The sequence below is a fragment of the Periophthalmus magnuspinnatus genome, chromosome 2, assembly GCF_009829125.3.
Source record: "Periophthalmus magnuspinnatus isolate fPerMag1 chromosome 2, fPerMag1.2.pri, whole genome shotgun sequence".
In the NCBI taxonomy this organism is placed as follows: domain Eukaryota; kingdom Metazoa; phylum Chordata; class Actinopteri; order Gobiiformes; family Gobiidae; genus Periophthalmus; species Periophthalmus magnuspinnatus.
Window position 1 is genome coordinate 9458504 of NC_047127.1, and position 14959 is coordinate 9473462.

Genomic DNA, 14959 nt, shown 5'->3' on the forward strand with positions numbered 1-14959 from the left:
TGGACTTCTGTGCTAGTCACAGCTTGTCCATAACAAACACCATGTTCGAGCACAAGGGTGTCCATCGGTGCACATGGCACCAGGACACTCTAGGTCGGAGGTCGATGATCGACTTTGTTGTCGTGTCATCTGACCTCCGACCGCGTGTCTTGGACACTCGGGTGAAGAGAGGGGCTGAGCTGTCAACTGATCACCACCTGGTGGTGAGTTGGATCCGCTGGCGGAGGAGGAAGCCGGACAGACCTGGCAGACCCAAGCGCATTGTGAGGGTCTGCTGGGAACGTCTGGCGGAGCCCTCTGTCAGGGGGGTCTTCAACTCCCACCTCCGGGAGAGCTTCTCCCTGATTCCGGGGGAGGTTGGAGACATGGACTCCGAGTGGGCCATGTTCTCCACCTCTCTTGTCGATGCGGCTGCTCGTACCTGTGGTCGTAAGGTCTGTGGTGCTTGTCGCGGCGGCAATCCCAGAACCCGGTGGTGGACACCGGAAATAAGGGATGCCGTCAAGCTGAAGAAGGAGTCCTATCGAGCCTTGTTGGCTCGTGGGACTCCTGAGGCAGCTGATGAGTACCGGCGGGCCAAGCGTGCCGCGGCTCGGGCAGTCACAGAGGCAAAAACTCGGGGTTGGGAGGAGTTCGGAGAGGCCATGGAGGAGGACTATCGGACGGCCTCAAAGAGATTGGCAAACCGTCCGACGCCTCAGGAGGGGGAAGCAGTGCTTCACCAACACTGTTTACAGTGCGGGTGGAGAGCTGCTGACCTCGACTGGGGATGTTGTCGGGCGGTGGAAGGAATACTTTGAGGATCTCCTCAATCCCACTGTCACGTCTTCCGAGGAGGAAGCAGAAACTGGGGACCCAGAGGCGGACTCGTCCATCACCCTGGCTGAAGTCACTGAGGTGGTTGGCAAGCTCCTCGGTGGCAAGGCTCCGGGGGTGGACGAGATCCGTCCTGAGTACCTCAAGTCTCTGGATGTTGTGGGGCTGTCTTGGCTGACACGTCTCTGCAACATCGCGTGGCGGTCGGGGACAGTACCTGTGGAATGGCAGACCGGGGTGGTGGTCCCTCTGTATAAGAAGGGGGACCGGAGGGTGTGTTCCAATTACAGGGGAATCACACTCCTCAGCCTTCCCGGTAAGGTCTATTCCAGGGTACTGGAGAGGAGAATCCGACCGATAGTCGAACCTCGGATTCAGGAGGAGCAGTGTGGTTTTCGTCCTGGTCGTGGAACACTGGACCAGCTCTATACTCTTCATCGGGTCCTCGAGGGCTCATGGGAGTATGCCCAACCAGTCCACATGTGTTTTGTGGATCTGGAGAAGGCATTCGACCGTGTCCCTCGTGGTGTCCTTTGGGGGGGTGCTCTGGGAGTATGGGGTCCGGGGCTCTTTGCTAAGGGCTGTCCGGTCCCTGTATGACCGGAGCAGGAGCTGTGTTCGCATTGCCGGCAGTAAGTCAGACCTGTTCCCGTTGCATGTTGGACTCCGCCAGGGCTGCCCTTTGTCACCGGTTCTGTTCATTATATTTATGGACAGAATTTCTAGGCGCAGCCAGGGGCCGGAGGGGGCCTGGTTTGGGAACCACAGGATTTCATCTCTGCTGTTTGCAGATGATGTTGTCCTGATGGCTTCTTCGAGCCAGGACCTGCAGCAGGCACTGGGGCGGTTTGCAGCTGAGTGTGAAGTGGCTGGGATGAGAATCAGCTCCTCCAAATCCGAGGCCATGGTTCTCGACCGGAAAAAGGTGGTTTGCTCTCTCCGGGTGGGTGGTGAGTCTCTGCCCCAAGCGGAGGAGTTCAAGTATCTCGGGGTCTTGTTCACGAGTGAGGGAAGGATGGAGCGTGAGATTGACAGGCGGATCGGTGCAGCGTCTGCAGTGATGCGGTCGCTGTATCGGTAAAGAAGGAGCTGAGCCGGAAGGCGAAGCTCTCGATTTACCGGTCAATCTACGTTCCTACCCTCACCTATGGTCATGAGCTCTGGGTAATGACCGAAAGGACAAGATCGCGGATACAAGCGGCTGAAATGGGCTTCCTCCGCAGAGTGGCCGGGCGCACCCTTAGGGATAGGGTGAGGAGCTCGGTCACACGGGAGGAGCTCGGAGTAGAGCCGCTGCTCCTACACGTTGAGAGGAACCAGTTGAGGTGGCTCGGGCATCTGCTCAGGATGCCTCCTGGACGCCTCCCTAGGGAGGTGTTCTGGGCATGTCCCACCGGGAGGAGGCCCCGGGGAAGACCCAGGACACGCTGGAGGGACTATGTCTCTCGGCTGGCCTGGGAACGCCTTGGGGTCCCACCGGAGGAGCTGGAGGACGTGTCCGGGGTGAGGGAAGTCTGGGAGTCCCTGCTTAGACTGCTGCCCCCGCGACCCGGCTCCGGATAAGCGGAAGAAAATGGATGGATGGATGGATGGATATATCATTAGAAGACAAAATCTTTGAAGGTACAGTTGCCAGTTTCTTCTAATAAATCTGCTCAATGGTTGGTGAACTTACAACAACCCAGAGTATTTTATTTAATGTTGCTTACTGAAAAGAAGTGTTGTGTTTTATTGAATTTTATTGAATTTGGAGTGGATCAACACAAAGTGGCCAAATGTTCGATTCGAGTATTGATTGCAGTAACATTGATCAGCTTATTCATGATTTAGAAACTACAATACATTTACAACACTAACCAAATAAAACATGAACAATGCACACAGATAATAAAATAAGCATCCTGTTGCACTACATTTGTTTTTTGAAAAATAACCCCGATTGCCCAGGTCTTTGAAAACTTGGAGATGCGGTGTATTATTCTTTTGATTGCTGTTTATCCACCTTCCAGCCACAAACTCCTGTAGTGAGATTTTGAAAAAGACCTTAATTAGTTTGTCATTTAGATACTGTCTTTTAGCATACATTTAATGTTGATTTTCTTCTGTCCAACAGGGCGGCAGGAAGAGGAAGAGGTCTCCGGCGCCTGCCCCTCGGACCACTCGTGCCCGCCGCGGTGACCCTTCAGCAAGGGGCAGCTCTCAACCCTCCTCTTCCGCTCCGGTAGGCCTGGTCACACTTGCCCTTTGCTCTTTTTATAATGTTGTTATAAAGACAGTAGTATTCACCTGTGTGTTCTGATGTTCCAGCTCCAGAGACCGGACAGCCCAGGGCCCTCCTCGCCCAGGGCCCACCCAGGACGCCCGCAGCTCCTCAGCTGGTAAGCTTCATGCATTTAACTAAAATCTATCTCTTGGTGGTTTAGAATGTTTGTGGGAATTTTAAGATGTTTTTATCCCTTTTACATTTTTACCTCTTTTAAACCAAACTTAAACTTTTGCAGGCTGCCAGCAGCAGACGCCCTCTGCCTCGGCAGACTGGTCCTTCTGCTCATGTGCAGGTGAGTTTGACCTGTCTTAAATATTCAGTGACAATTAACTGCATGAAATGTCAAATGGCTCATGCTCTTTTTCTTGATTCCCAGCCTGCTGAGAGCCGCAGCCCTGCGCTCTCCACCTCTGGCTCCTCTGTACCCCCTCACCCTGGTGCTCAGGTAAGTCTAATGTTTCTCCGAATGATACATTGTGCCGTTGTTATATTGTGTTTGACATATGTCTTGTTTGAGCAGCCTGGAGGCCGACAGCTGCTCCCTCTCTGGGTCCATGTTTGTGACGAGTCCCTGTTCTGGGAGGTATGCAGGACCCTACACTAGAATACTGTTGATCACAACAGTATTCAAATGATTTACTACTAGCTGCTGATAACGGGCTGGCTTCAGTCCTGGTCCTACTGGACCTCAGTGCAGCGTTTGACACCATTGATCACAACATTCTACTGCAGAGGTTAGAATGTGACATTGGAATCAGAGGGACCGCCCTCAAATGGTTTAAATCCTATCTATCAGATAGGTACCAGTTTGTTAGTATAAACCAGAGCACCTCTCCCTGTTCTAAAGTAGCCTGTGGTGTTCCACAAGGATCTGTGCTTGGTCCAATCCTATTTACTCTGTATATGTTGCCATTGGGGAACATTATCAGAAAACATGGCATTAATTTTCACTGCTACGCTGATGACACTCAGCTGTACTTATCAATGAAACCAAATCAGACTGATCAAATAGATAAACTCAGTGCCTGTGTGAAGGACATCAAAACCTGGATGACCTTGAATTACCTGCTCTTAAATCCTGAAAAAACAGAGGTCATTGTCGTTGGTCCCAAAGGTCAAAGAGATTCTCTGTCAGACCAGATAATCTCACTCGACAATGTGAGTATAGCTTCTAGCCCTACTGTAAAAAATCTTGGAGTCCTATTTGATCAAAATCTCTCATTCACAGCCCATATAAACCTAGCTTGTAAAACTGCATACTTTCACCTGCGAAATATAACTAAAATTAGAAATATTTTACCTAAAAACGATGCTGAAAAACTCATCCATGCATTTGTTACTTCTAGACTTGATTACTGTAATTCCCTGCTTGCCGCCTGCCCCAAAAGTACTATAAGGAGCCTCCAGTTGGTCCAAAATGCAGCGGCCAGAGTCCTAACAGGAACTAAAAGAAGAGACCACATCAGTCCTGTACTAAAATATCTGCACTGGCTTCCTGTCGAGCTTAGAATCAAATTCAAAGTCCTCCTCCTGACATACAAAGCCCTAAACGGTATGGCCCCATCCTATCTGCAAGATGCTATTGTCCCATACCAGCCAAACAGAGCACTCCGCTCTCAGAATGCAGGACTATTAGTGGTTCCTAGAGTGTCCAAAAGTACAGTGGGAGGGAGAGCATTCAGTTACCAAGCTCCTGTGCTATGGAATCAACTCCCTGCTGATGTTAAACAGGCCCCCACAGTCTCTGTATTTAAGACCAGGCTTAAAACCTTCCTCTTCGGTATAGCGTATGACCAGGTTACTTAGTGAGGGAGTTAGGGTTATTAAAACCCGGGATAAGATAAGCTGCAGTAGGAGTAACTAGCTGGGGGAAGTATGGCAACCTGAGCACTATCCTCTACTTTGCCCTATTTTCTCATCAGCAATGCTATTCACATGTTGTCCCCTGTCCCACTCCCCCTGTGGAGTGTATCTCTTTCAGATGCCCCGATGATAGTTGGACCTCCTCCTTGCCTGGCTCTCCTCCTCCTCGCCCGGCTCTCCTCCTCCTCGTCTGGTCTTCTTCCCCCTCGCCTGGCCGATTTCTTATGTTGTCTGATTTTTCCTGTTGTGTCTGATTTTTCCTGTTGTGTCTGATTTTTCCTGTTGTGTCTGATTTTTCCTGTTGTGTCTGATTCTTCCTGTTGTTTTGTTTTTTGTGTCTTGGCGGCACGGTGACTGAGTGCCATCACTCATGTCTCACAACAAGAAGGTTGGTTCGATCCCCGGGTCACCAGGCCTTTCTGTGTGGAGTTTTTCATGTTTCTCCCCGTGTCTGGATGGGTTTCCTCCGGGTACTCCGGTTTCCCCCATCAACCAAAACATGAACGCCCTTCGAGACAACTGTTGTTGTGATTTTGGGCGTTACAAAAATAAATGAATTGAATTGAATTGAACATGTAACACGGACACAATACTCTAAACTTTAGAGTATTGGGTCCGTGTTAGACTTTAGATTCTAAAGTGACTGTGCTCTCTTTCAGCTTTTGGGGACTATGCTTCCCAACCTGCACCACATGGACCAGGAGATTTGGATGTACGTCTCTGGCTCAGACTCCATGCTGGTGACTACCCCCTGGACGTCTGCCTCCACTGTCCGTGAGGTTGAGGAGACCCTGGAGACCTGGCATTTCAGCTACTGGCTCTATGGCAGCGAGCTGTAAGTCCCTACGCTGTGGGGTTTAACCATTCTCTTGTTTTATAATGACAGGTACAGGTAGATATTGTCACAAGTTCTCAGGTGAGTAGTACTGTGTCTTTTTACTTAATGCCATTTTGAGTTTAAGGTTTGTAACATAGCAGGAAGAGAACATGCTTGGACTCTGCAGCACTCACCGTGATGGTCCGAATACCTTCTTCTGCCCACACTGTATCCAGTGACCTTTTGGGACTGCATTGGGTCCTGTCTCATGGAATGGTGAAGCTCTAGGATGCCAGTTTACAGAATGCATGCATTCACAACGTACAGATGTCACAACCCTGCCTCTTTCCTCCTCTGTGCACGTTGGATCCAATGATGTTTTAGGACTACATTAAAGCTCTGGGATGCCATAGTTTACAGAATGCATTTATTCACAACATACACATGTCACAGCACTTTAAATGGATGATCAATGGAAAAAGAAAACCAGAGGGATGCATGGATAAAGTCAAATGGTGGTGCCTCAGGTAGAAGCAAATCCCACATGAAAACACAGTGTAATTCACCATATATGTCTTCTACAGTCATTTCATTGGATCCTTAATTGTCTAATGCAGTGTACTCTGCCACCTGCAGGAGATGCCCCTGAAGCCACAACAGGATGAAGATGATGGATCTTAACTGTTGTCATTATCATGCGAATGCTGGAACTGTCAGATGTCTGGTAGGTTTAGTGACTATGCCCAGAAATGTTTTTTGGTTCAGTAGCGTTTAAATGATAATGAAAGCTGTAGTAAAAATTTGTTGTAGTAAGATGTTGAAATCGATTACTGTTTTTAGTCTAATAATATTCATCTTGTTTTCTTACTAAAAGGTATATATGATGATGGCTGATAGGCAATGACTATTATAATTTAGGCAATATTATAATTTACAACTGTGTTTTAAAACCAGGAAATTGCTGCAATACAAGAAACACTTTACGAGATACCTGCCAATAATCATAAGCTTGTATTAATAGCCAGAAAGAAGAGTGAGGTGCCTCCTTAAGAACGCTACAAGGTTTGTTGAGTAGCTTTTAAAATAGAATTTAATAGAATTCTTCTCATGTTCATTCCTAACAGATTAAAATTCAATTTCTGTTCACAGATGCATGAACAGGAACATCATGCCATCCTGTCATCAGGAATGAAAAACATTGAAAAACATTGTGCCCTTTACTATGTTCCAAGTGTATTGCAGAGAATGACACCTACAGATAAGGTGAAATATTCAAAATTGCTTGTAAAGGTCAAGGACATTTGAACTAAAATCATGCAGTGCTTTCGTTTGATCCTTAATTGTGTATTGCAGAATAGAAGTGGACTCTACTGACACCTGTTGGAGATGCCCCTGAAGCAAAAATAGGATGAGGATGAAGAACCTAACTGTTGTCATTATGATGCGCATGCTAGAGTTATCAGATGTCTGGTAGGCTTAGTGTCAATGCTTCCAAATGACCTTTGGTTCTGTAGCTTTAATCTATTTGGATCATATTGTGGGTGATGTGTTTTATGAGCAATACTCGGTTTCACCAGCAGAGGGTGCTTGGTGCTTTCACTGACAGTAGCTGTAGCATTTGCAGAAGCATGGTCTGAGTGACCGCAGAGCATGCATCAGGTGATCTCCTGTACCAAGTTTTTTTATGATCTCTTCCAGATATTCATCATGATAGAAGATGCATTTTGCATTGGGACCTCGCTGTGGAGAATGTTTCCCTGGGAAGTGGAAATCGACTGTGTGAAGTGTGTGAAGGCAACTTGTCTCCTCCACAACTCCATGAGGGCTACAGCAGCAAGACACACACCAGCACTGAGAGCAGTTGGAGTACAAGGATAGGAGCCACTTCCAGATATGAGGCAGATGGGAGCCAACAACGCATCCCCAGAGGCAATGGGGGTGAGGGAGGTGTTCAAGGCTCATTTCTATGAAGAGGGAGCAGTGCTATGTCAACCCGCAGAGTACTCATGTCCACCACTTGCATATTTAGGCAGAGTTCTTGACCTCAAACACCTTGTTCTACCTTGTGATGTCATGTGTTAATACAGGAAGTGCTCCACTGTGTTTTTAAACTCCATACATCTTCACTAGAATAATTTGGATCCAATCTTTACTAAACACAAAGTAAAAGGTAGCTGTTAGCTTGAAAACTGCCACTACATGACATCACAAGGTGGAACAGAACATTTTAAGCTTTGGAGATGTAGACAGACTAATAATGCAGGATTAACTCAAAACACCACTCCAGGTATGTTTTCAATGGATGATGTAACAACATTCTAACGGGGCTAAAACTCAGAGTCAATTTTGCAAAATATAAAAAAAAAATCAAATCTCCTTTTTTTTTAATAAATGAAATGTATTTACCCAAAGTTTTCAGTCGTACTTTTTCTATTCTAGCTCCTGTGTTTATAGTCTCTTCATGTCATGTCTTAGCTGACAGAGGACCACCGGAGCTCAAGGTTTCTGTGAACAGGTGCTGGGCCTCTTTTATTGCAGCCATCTTGAACTCATCTGCACCTTTTTTCTCCTGACCCCTGAAACTACAAGGTATTCCGTCACACAACTGCCCTCAATACAATGTAGAGACGGCTTCAACGCTAGTCTTCAGGACATTTGAGCTCCCATCCAGAAGCCATTTTACATTTGACGGCTTGAAAAACTGGACTTTATCCTAGCCTGAGTTTTTAAATCTATCCCCAAAGAGAGAAGTTTTAGAATGAAACTGCCCTGCCTTTAGTTGAATAGCAGACATCATTATGTCCCTACTGTGTGTTGGCTGTTTCACTTTCATCATAGTTAAGTATCTGGTTGGCATTTTATTGGCTTGTTGTGGTCTATGTCCATGTGCTGAGAATGTGTCTGTAAACAGCTGGTAGATTATATTGCAGCCCTGCATTCATTCAGAGAGGGATTCTACTTATTCACAAAAATAGCTTCCCTATTCCTACTCCCCTTGCTTACCAGTATTTCTCTGCTTATAATCTATACCTCGCTGTCTTTAACTGAGTAATTTGTGGTTTTAAGATGAAGGTGGACAGCCGATTGCATCCCCGAGTTGTATCTTCTGTTTTCACATAGTCTCTTGTGTAGTGATTGCTTAGTTTCTTCAATGTATTGTTCATTGCTGCCTTTTTTGTTACAGTGAATTAAATACAAGAGGCGCCTACGAGCTCAGAGGGAAAGAGGAAGGAAAAGAAACGTACCCAAACATACTCTCAGCCTGTGGATATCTGAAATGAGCTCTTAACAGAGTGAAGGCAAGGCAAGTTTATTTGTATAGCACAGTTCGTACATGAAGTAATTCAAAGTGCTTAACAGAATAAGAAAGACATTAAAATCACAATACAAACAAATCAAGACACAAATAATCATCATTAAATTAACATGAAAAGAGAAAAGTGCAGAATAAAAATCTTTCAGTCATATGTACCGCTAAACAGAATCTTTTTGAACCTGGATTTAAACATCGTCAAAGTAGAGCCGATCAGAGTGTGAGATGGTTCATATGGCACAAACATGTCAGAGATGTACTTTGGTACTAGGTCATGGAAAGACTTGCACAAAAAGCCAAAAAGTGGGGCAAAAGGGAAAAAGAACCCATGAGAAATGGTGTGTCTATCCCATATGTGTTGGGTCTGTCTGAAAAAAATTATAGCAATCTTCAGACAACACAATATTCCCCTGGTTTTTAACCCAGTTAACACCCAAAGACTGGCCCATGTCAAGGACAACAAAGAAACACACAGAAACTATGCCCAAACAGAAGACACACTCAGGGTTGCAATCAGCTGTCCATCTTCATCTTAAATCACTAATTTGAAGACAGCGGGATACTGATTTTAAGGACAGAGAAAAATTGGTTTGCTAGGGGAGTGAAGGAAGCTATTTTTATGAAGAAACAGAATCTCTGAACAGGAATGGCAGATTTATAACATGTCATATACCACTCATTGTATTGTATCGTCCATATTTAAAACCTGGCTTGCTGCCTCTCCCAAATAAGGCTTATGTAACTCCCCCATGAGTGTTGCAAGCGACACAATGGCACGGCTCTTTTTTAAGACCCCTGCCCATATTTCTTTACGGCACACGGCCTGTCAGAGGGTCTCGAGGGTGGGGTGGGGGGTGGGGTGAGGCTGGACAAGGGGAGGGGGGTAAGGAGATACAGTAGCCTAGAAACACAACACCGTCCAGCTAGGAGAGTGCGGGGTAAAAATAGTGGTCATCTGCCCTAAAGGGGGGGAGGGGGCAGGGGGAGGGGGCAGGGGGAGTGGGGTGTAAAAAGCCAGTCTGCACAACGTGTCTGAGGCGGGAGAATCTAAGTGTATGGGTTGAAATTTGTAAGAAGGTTGTCATGGTTACGCAAGACTTGTTTTTTTTTTTGTGACATGTATCTTGGTTTAGATAATTTTGAGATTTATTGTTGGAATTGTCAAATTGGTTAAGTGTTGGGTTTATGTTTGGGAAGAGGGCTATATGCAAAATTTAGTTCTTGTTTAGTCCTAGTTTAGACCTGGTTTAGTCCTAGTTTAGACCTGGTTTAGTCCTAGTTTAGACCTGGTTTAGTCCAAGTTTAGACCTGGTTTAGTCCTAGTTTAGATCTGGTTTAGTCCTGGTTTAGTCCTAGTTTAGACCTGGTTTATTCCTAGTTTAGATCTGGTTTATTCCTAGTTTAGATCTGGTTTAGATCTGGTTTAGTCCTAGTTTAGACCTGGTTTAGTCCTAGTTTAGACTTGGCTCAGTCCTAGTTTAGCCCTGCCTTAGTCCTAGTTTAGCCCTGGTTTAGCTCTTATTTAGTGCTTGTTTAAACCTAGTTTAGTCCTAGTTTAAACCTTGTTTATTTCTAGTTTAGCTTTTGTTTGGTCCTAGTTTATCCCTGGTTTAGTCCTAGATTACTCCTAGTTTAGCTCTGGTTAGCTCTAATTTAGCTCTTGCTTAGTTCTAAGTCGTGGTTCAGTTTTGGTTAGTTGTTTATTCTGTGCTGTGGAACATTACATTCTAAACATGGCATAACATCTTCATGGAGACAAGCAGGTGCAGTTCCCTTCACTAGAAAAGTTACTCGGTTTGGATTCGGATTGTATGTTTATTTAGGGTTATCTCTTATTTAGTCCTAGTTTACTCCTAGTTTGAACAGTTTTACTCCTTGTTTAGTCCTGATTAAGTTTTTTGTTCTGCTTTAGTCCGGCTCCCACAGATGAATGCTGTTATTGTGTCCTTGGTCAAGACACTTAACCCACCTCACCCCCAGTGTCTGTGTGGACTGGTGTATGAATGTGTATTAATGGGTGAGTGGTTCCTTGATGTAAAGCGCTGAGTGCCTAGAAGATGGAAATGTGCTGCATAAAAATATGACCATTTATGATTCACTATCCTGTATCATTACTGCTTTTTCTACTTTAGTCTTGTTTTAGCTCTGGTTTAGTCCTAGTTTAGACCTTTTAATTGGCCTGGTTTAGTTTTGGTTTAGTCCTGGTTTAGTCTTCTATTCACAGCCATATTGCCTCCTATTATATTTTTGTATTAATTTGTGTCTATTTTATATAATTGTATTCAACACTTATCTCATGAATGTGTATGTTAAGACCCCAAGTTACTTCTTTTACAGCAGCGATGACAAGACGGGCTTAGTGCACTTAGAGCTGGCACAGAACACGCAACCACTGTCCAGATTGAGTTAGACAACAACAAACTTTAGGATTTTCAGATTTCAGTTTGAAATTTGGCTCATTTTGATTTTAAAATCTGAGATATTTTAAGCCACCAAGGTTTAACGTGATTATAAATACCCTTGCTGTCTGACAAATGTTTTTGTGAGCCAGCTGTGTGTGGCTCTCTGTGATAGTTGTCATAGCTTAGCACACAGTATAATCCAGAGCTATTCAAAGCCATGTTTACTCACACGTTTCTATTATAAAGTGGTTTAGTGTTTCAAGTTAATTAGATGTGTAGTTGATCTTGTTGTCACAAATGGATAAAATAAAATGTATTCTAAATAACATTATAAAATTTTACTTTTTTACAATCTTTTTTAGGAGTTCCAGATGGGCCTTAACTTATCTCTGCTACTTTGGGTGTGAGGCGGAGGACACGAGCTGGAGTGGAATGGATAATGGCTGGTGAGTTTGAGGTTTGACTCTATGTACTCTGACTTCAATAGAATTAGCCTTAAGTACTACATTTTAACCAAATTTACCTAATTATTATATATTTTTGACTAGACGCCAACAATGCTATAAAAATGCATTCGATTTATATGGCTCACCACTGCACACACATTGTTTACTGCGCCGGGTTAAACTGACAGAAGCACAGCTGCAAGTCTGCACCATGCGCCACTCTGACCAATTACTCTCACATTACACTTATAATATTACACATTATTATACGTGCATAACCATACGTAATACTCTGTAACACAATGTAATACAATGTCATGTAATGTAATGTAATGTAATAATGTACTATATGCGTTAATGGCTGTTAATGTTTTCTATTTGTGTGAATTTCATCCACCTCTTATTTAGTCCTAGTTTAGACCTGGTTTAGTCCTAGTTTAATCCTAGTTTAGACCTGGTTTAGTCCTGGTTTAGACCTGGTTTAGGCCTAGTTCAGGCCTAATTTAGTCCTAGTTTAATCCTAGTTTAGACCTGGTTTAGTCCTGGTTTAGACCTGGTTTAGGCCTAGTTCAGGCCTAATTTAGTCCTAGTTTAGTCCTTAGTTTAGACCTGGTTTAGTCTTAGTTTAGTCCTGGTTTAGACCTGGTTTGGTCATAGTTTAGGCCTGGTTTAGTACTGATTTACTCCTTGTTTAGACCTTATTTAGTCCTAGTTTAGGTTCTAGTTTAGACTTGGTTTACTCCTAGTTTAGACCTTTTTTAGTCCTAGTTTAGACCTGGTTTAGACCTAATTCAGTCCTAGTTTAGACCTTTTTAGTCTTAGTTTAGACTTGGTTTTGTTCTAGTTTCATCTTAGTTTGGTCCTAGTTTAGACTCGGTTTAGTAATAGTTTATACTTGGTTTAGTCCTAGTTTAGACCTGGTTTAGTTTTAGTTCAGTCTTAGTTTAGTCCTAGTTTAGACCTGGTTTAGTCCTAGTTTAGCTTTTATTTAGTCCTAGTTTAGACCTGGTTAGCTCTTACTTAGTCCTAAATAAGTCTCGGTTTAGTCCTGGTTTAGTTGTTTATATTCTAGACAAGGCATAACCTCTTCATGGAGTCAAGCAGGTGGGGGACCCTTCAAACTAGGACTAAATCAGAATAGTTAACCTTAAATAAACATACAATCCAAATCCAAACCTAGTAACTTTTCTATTGAACAGTTTTACTCTTTGTTTAGTCCTGATTAAGTCTTTTGTCCTGCTTTAGTCCGGCTCCCACAGATGAATGCTGCTGTTGATGGCTGTTAATATGTTTTCTATTTGTGTGACTTTCTTCCACCTCTGGATCTCCTCACAACATGCATCGTATAGTAAAAGCAGCAAAATTAAAACAAACAAAAAACAAAAAACTTTATCAAGGATGAGATTACTATACAGAGTGAGTGGAGATTAATGAGAGCAATGAGAAAGCAATTGCACAAAGCTTTTCCAAATGTTTTTCTGTGTTGTGGTGCAATATCAGAGTAGCAGAATGTGGGCAGGGCTAGCAGTGAAAACTAAAACATGTTCCTGACTCATGGGGTTTTAAATGGTTGTTTCCATGTGGTTCTCAAGCCCACTTATCTCCATGTACGCACAAGGATGACAAAAGGATGATTCATGCTCCTCCTTTTCATGATTTGAGCCAGACGAATCCATTAAAAAAATATGGAGAAACTGGTTATTCAAGAAATACAAGCAATAATGTGATGATAATTATGGATTTGATTTATATCGCGCTTTTTTGGATGCTCAGTTCACTCCACACTAATAGGAAGCTATTATTTTAGCCACAGCTGCCCTGGGACAGACTGACAGAAGCGAGGCTGCCAGTCTACACCACCAGCCCTACTCTTGTAAACACCACATTCATGCTAGGCGACATGGGTGAAGAGTCTTGCGTAAGAATACAACAACAACTCTGAATAGCAGGCACCAGCACCTGCTATTCAGAGTGTTCTCCCATGGAAGTACCAACCAGCGCTTAGCTTCTGAGTTCTGAGATCGGGTATTAAGCAGGTACCACAACAAGGTATTCAGTACATTTAGGAACAGAATCTATTCAGTTTATCACATCATAAACTTAAACCTGAGTACAATTAAAACATCATACTGGGACCCATCATTCAGCATCTCCATAAATTTATGTTATGATTACATTAAACTCCTCTGTAGTCATAAATCACATGATCTAATCTCCTTACGGTTTATCTCGACAATAAAAGCCCAGCACCCTCGAGAGCTCTCATTTAGTCTGCACCTTGTCATAAAGGATTCAAACGACTCTTTACTGCCCCACTGTCTCTGGAGGGGCATAACATTGCATTGTTTATATTAGATGTTTAATGAGGATTCAGAAAGATAAAAAAAGGATAGTCTACTCCATTTAACATAGGCCTGACCCTCTCTGCAAAGGCATTGGATCAGTTTTGCAATTGGATCAAGAGTACAGATTATAGATTTTATACATAAATGGACAAAGCTAACCTGCTAGCCGCTGCGTTTCAAATAGAAATAAGCATGGGCGCGCTTCTGACTCCATCAACTCACCAATTCACTTTCTATGAAAAAACTGTTGCCATTGTGTCTATAACTGCTGCTATCAGGCTCGTCATTTTGGTCTTAAAATGTTCATATTAACCCGCTCTGCATGATCCTCGTGTTTTTATTTCACTACTACCGCTCCTGCTAGCATTAGCAACAGGTTCAGTAGACAGTGTTGCTAAGCGCCTGCTCTCTGCTAAACCGGCGGTGCAAACGGGAAGGGGGCGTTACCTTCAACAACTTCTCTCTGGATTGGCTCTTTGGTTGCTATGATACTTTGTCGGAATTCCAAATATGGAACTCAGCTCCAAATTCTCCCCTATAAATGCAGCCTCGATGAGCTTCATTGACTGGAGCTGAACACTACAGGTGACATCACACTCACTTAGTTCACTTCTTTATACAATCTATGGTACAGATATTTGCATAATTTATTTGCTCTTTAATATGCTTAATACCTTTAGTATACTTTTTT